This window comes from Cimex lectularius, unplaced genomic scaffold (assembly GCF_000648675.2).
Source record: "Cimex lectularius strain Harlan isolate CLEC.00 unplaced genomic scaffold, Clec_2.1 scaffold9, whole genome shotgun sequence".
Lineage (NCBI taxonomy): Eukaryota > Metazoa > Arthropoda > Insecta > Hemiptera > Cimicidae > Cimex > Cimex lectularius.
This window is the reverse complement of record NW_019392733.1, coordinates 1369935-1375934: the sequence shown is the minus strand read 5'-3', so window position 1 is coordinate 1375934 and position 6000 is coordinate 1369935.

Here is a 6000-nt window from a genome sequence, read left to right as displayed (position 1 = left end):
ACAGCGCAGAAGGCAGAGTTGGCGAGACGATTCGCACCAGTGATTCATCGCTCGGAAACGGAACAGTCGGGAGAAAGAGGGAAAATTCGGCCCTCTTCAACCGCTGACAGTGATTTTTATGCTTTTTTCATCTTTTCCTATGATTTCGCCCCCAAAAACATGTTCATCGACTGTTGTCCGAGTGGCATTTTTTCATTTTAATCAAGGATGGGCTACGGAATAGTTCGTTCCTTTCATGATCTCGTTCGTTTCAAATTGATTCATGACTCATGTTCCTCCACTACATTGTTGTTTTTTTTTTCTTAAGACCTTGGATCATGGATATATTATGATCTTGTTACATGGGGTGATCTTCTTTCTAGCCTCAGTTTTTATTTCTCTATTACGGCTTGTTTATAAACATTTTGGAAAATAAAACTCTTTTCACGTTAAATCAACCCAGTCATGCATTTTTCCTAGTGGTTCCTAGTCCTTTTTCTAAAGCGGCCCATAAACGGTCAATATTATTGTACAATATAGATTGCACAATAATTTGACGGTTGCCCCTTAACGTTCAATAATATTGTACAAAATTTTGTTTGTGCAATGAACTTGAATAGTTTGAACGATATTGCAGTTTGTGCAATATTTTGTTACTACTTGTACTTCACAAACTGACTGATATTGCGCAATAATGCCAACAGACGGTGCAATGTTTTCCAGGTTGTACAATATATTTTCAACTTTTCGTCAATCATGCAATGTATTGCACAAACTTTCAATATCGTTTACACACGATCAATTAAATTACACAACCCAAAATATTGTGCAATAATATTGATCGTCTATGGGCCGCTTTACGGCTTGGATCATGGATACATTATTATCTTGTTACATGAGGTGATCTTCTTTCTAGCCTCAATTTTTATTTCTTTATTTAGGCTTGTTTATAAACATTTTGGAAAACAAACTTCTTTTCACGTTGTCAACCATCTTCTTTTGTTTAAGACATGGTTTCAAGGGTGTTGTCGTATGATCTTGTTACGTGGAGAGATCTTCTTGCTTGCCCCTATTCCTTATTTCTCTATTAAAAACGCTTGTTTATATAAATTTTGGAGAAAAAATCCTTTGCATATTATATCAACCCAATTGTTACTTTTTCCTGGTGGTTCCTAGTCCTTTTTCTTAAGACCTTGGATCACGGATATATTATGATCTTGTTACACGGGGTAGTCTTCTTTCTAACCTCAATTTTTATTTATACATTTTGGCTTGCTTATAAGCATTTGGGGGAGGGGATTCTTTTCATGTTAAGTTAAATCAATCCAATTTTGATCTCTTTTCTAGTGATTCCTTGCCTACCATTTTCTTTTGCTTGAAACTTTGGATGAAGGTTGTTACATTATGGTCTTGTTATTTTAGGCGAATTTACTTCTTGCTACTATTCCTGATTCCTCTATTGTGGCTTGTTTATGTAAATTTTAGAGAAAAAAACCATTCTTTGCACATTATATCAATCCAATTTTGATATTTTTCCGAGTGATTCCTTGTCTACCATCTTCTTTTTCATAAGTCATTGAATCAAGGTTGTTACATTGTGGTTTTGTTACTTGAGGTAAACTTATTTCTTTCCTCTAATTCTTTTTTCTATATTTTGGTTTGTTTATATACACCCTGGAGAAAAAAAAATTGCTTTGCACATTAAATCAATCCAATTCTGATGTAATCTTGTTTTGTTTGAGCTACTCCATTGAATCAAGGTAGTATGGTCTTTACCTACATAGGTATTGTGGAACCCCTATAACCATAACCATATTCAGGAAGTGCACTTATTCCTATAAGATTATGCACTTTTTTTCATGCCTCTTTGCACACCTCTTTTGGTGTGAGTATTGCCTTACCAATGTGGTTGTATCGTAACTGGGCTAATGTTTTATGTTCACAAAGGATATGTGCTTATCTCTGGTTTTCCTTGGCATAGTTGCCATGTTTCTGTCTCTGCTTTGCCCATCTTCTTTTGGTGGTAGTAAAAAGGCCAGTATTGAACCCTATAATTCTCCTCAAATCCTGCCTGCTGAGGGAGAGGAGTTCCTTTGCCTTCCTTTTTGAGAGATTTATGAATCTCTTAGCTTGCCTCATACCTGGTGCTTTTGTCCACTACTTGAGTTTTTCTTTCTCAAGCCATTTTTCCAGTTCCAACTTACAGTACACACTTCGGTGCACCTAGTGGTTCTGGTCTAATGGGTGAGAGTGCTGCCCCTTTTATTGGCTAGGTGGTCAGCCTGTTCATTCCTTTTGGCCATCATGTCCCAGAACCCAATTTAAAGTAAACTTGTCTTTTGCAGGACGAAAACGGGGTGTACTGCACAACAAGCGAGGAGACACTGAACCTAATGGCAAGGGCCCACTTCCCAAGTTCAGGCTCCTCCGACACCCAAACCATGAATAATACACCTATGCCGAATTGGAGGAAGGCATATGAAGTGATCTCTTGGGACGCATACAAATGGGCGGTATGGTCCTTCAAGAAGTTCAAGGCTGCAGGGATGGATGGAATATTTCCTGCCCTCTTACAACAGGATACACCTGGTTTATCCAGTGCTGTATGGGATCTCTTAAGGAGTAGTCTGGCGTTGGGGTACATACCAAAACGCTGGAAGGAAACAAGGGTAATTTTCTTACCCAAACCAGGTAAGGTCTCTTATCAATTACCTAAATCATACAGACCTATAAGTATATCTTCTATTTTCATTAAAATAATAGAGAAAATTTTAGATAAATATATTAGACATGACTGTGGTATCAATACCTTGATACATCCTAATCAGCATGCCTATTTACCAGGAAGATCAGTGGAAACTGCTCTGCATACACTTGTAGGAAGGATTGAAAAATCATTATACAATAATGAGTACACCTTAGGATGCTTCTTTGATATCCAAGGAGCGTTTGATAATGCAGATACCTCATGCATTATAGCAGCACTAAATAAATATAACATTCACCAACACCTCATAGGATGGGTGAAAACNAGGTATCCTAACGGGCCATTGCCCCTTGAGAAGACACCTCTTCATAATGGGTACTCTACCAGACCCCTTCTGCCGCTTCTGCGAAACAAAAGAAGAAACGGCCCGACACTACCTCGCAGAATGCGATAGGTATGCTAGGGAAAGATTTAATACTTTCGAAGGAGAGGACATAACCAAAACACTCCCCAGGATAAAATGGTCCACAATCCTGGGGTTTGTGAATAGGTCCAATAGGTTTATACAGGACTCGTGAGCCGACCAGGTCCCGGACCTTCTAGGGATGGGGTACGGGCCTACTCAGGCTTTTAACCCCTCGGGTCCTGGTCGCCCGCCCTGTGTAATATATATAAACTTGTCTTTTCCTAGAGCCATTATGCCATTCATGAATTCCCAGTCTAGTTTGGAGTTGAAAGCATACGCATTTAGTGCCTTTATAGCTGCCTGATTCTCTGAGAGTATTTAAATCTGTGCACCTTTTTCATATATTTTGCCAACTCCTGTGCTAAAGACCTACTCCTTGTTTCATATTTGATCCAACTGTGTAACATATTACGGTCCCTTCCTGAAATTTTGGGCTACCTTTCTTTTAAAGATCTCTGTTATTTGTGACAGTTGAAAGGGTCAAAATTGTTTTCCTCGCATTTTGTCAGTGACTGTTATAGCCATCTCATTTGTTTTAATTATCTCCAAAATTTTGTTATGGCTTTTATTTAAATCTGGCTTTATTTCTTTCACGCAGGTATCACAGGAGTCTGTTAGCACTCTCTATGAGGTCACTTGTTCCCTCATATCCAGGTGTGATCCTTGCTCACATTCCTGTTCTCTTTGGAACATCAATATTGTTTTCCATTATTTTGACTTATATTTTCAGATCGTGTTCATTGTTTATCAATTCTCAGCTATTATTATTTGTTATTTACCTACTGGGACTTATTTATATTGAAAACGCAAACTGATTTCTCATCCAATCAAAACAACAATTTTTTCTTTTGCTTATCTTCCAATAGCAAAGTTAGAATTTTCTGTGTCAACAGTTAAGAATCTGATACAATAGAACTATTCATAAAATATGATTCATGCAAAATAAACAATAATTTTATTTTCTAATGTAGTCAAAAGAAAAATTAAAGTTGTTTAAAAACAAATTTTAAGGATTTGTACATATCCTAGATAATTTGAAAAGTGGTTTGTCATATATGACTAGAAAAGAATAAATCTGGTCTATTATGAATGGAAACTTGTATACAATAATTAATTGCTTATACTTAAGCACCAAACATTTTTAAGAGCACTCATAATTGTTAAAGGGATATTTCTGCAAATATTTGCTTATTGTTTTGTATTGTTTTCTTTAAGTTAGTGTTAGAAAAGAAGGCTGTCCAAAAAGTTCATATTTAGATATTTTCAGCAGAAAAAAATGGATTGTTCCTTACAAAAAAAAAAAAAATACATATTTTCATTATCCCATGTCCACATGTGCAGCATAAAATTGATCAGTGATTAATAGAAACAAAACAGAATTTGAGATATTGTAGTGGTCTCCAAGTGAATTTGTAAGTGGATCATCTCCAGTCATCCTTGCTATCTCTATCTTTTATTGTTGGTTCATTTGTCCTTTTTGTAGGTTCTTAACTTACCTCAACAACAAAGTTAATATAATAATGTCATGTTGTAATTGTATTTAAAGTTTATATGTATGTTACTTCTGATTGTACATGTACATGTACAGAATTGGACTTCTTACTTATCCCAGCATGCCGTGAGTTTTGCATGCAGTTTTACCTAGACGTACTCACACTCTTACTCACTCTTAAATACATTCTTTCCTATTTAATTACCATTCACTCAATGGGTGGTGGAGTACTTGATATTCCTCCATCACCTTTTAATCTAAATCTAATTGAAGGTTTATGGGGTATACACATTCACACTAATAAATAAATTCAATCGCAATGAAAAAAAAAAAAATATCTAGTACTACAAACAATAAAACAGCCCTGTTTTCTCTGAATTGGCGACCCAAAATTCACCACTGTCTTTTTAATTCTCATATTGTATGTCATTCCTACAAGGTGGCTATATGTCAAGGAATGACACCTTTCAATCAAGTGGGGCACATCGAGCAACCTTTTTCTACATTCTGGTTACAAACGTGGGTGGTTTTAAAAGTAAGGGTCAATCTCACATGACCTATTCTTAGTCAGGTGTGTACGATTCCTCTTTTCTGTTTCAGATCCTCCAAAGCCCACCTGTCGAGCGAGCTCATGATATATGAAAGCTTTGTTACCTTTTTGTTACCATCCAGATCTACTTTGTAAAGTATACGTTATTGTTTAAGGCTGCCTGTATTCAAGATCAACAAGATTCTAGTAAATTCTATGTAACTAGAAAAGATCAAATGTTCAGTGCACCTAGTCCGCAATTTCTACTTGTTATGTACATACAGTATATGATGGAATATTGAGTACCCCACAACCCTCTCACACTACTCATTCACTCTAATAAATACATTTACTCTTAATATACAAGAAAGTACCCTCTAGTAAAGTTGCCATTGATGTACAACCGCAACACATTTTTTCTTGATGGTTCGTTAGTTATTGTATTCCGCTAACCGTGTGTATAAATCAGATTGTAATTGAACAAAATGAGAAATCTACCAAATACTGTAATCCTATAATAAAACTGCCCTGTTTCCCCCCAAAAATCAGAACGGAGAACAAAAAGACTAGCTACTAAATATGAAGAACCTAGGAAAGAAATATTTGATTAACCTGCTGGTATAATTACTCGTCCATTAAATCTTATCTTTTTACTATTTTGATTAATTGAGACAATGAAATTTGTAAATGTCGGTTTTATAAATTTATAGAAAAATCAGACATGCACATCTGGTTGGGCTGTGAGTACTGGGAGGTTGATCTTCTCCTTTGGGTTTTCTGGGGTGTAGAACCTGGTTGGCTAATTTGAATTTTGGGTTGAAAGTAAA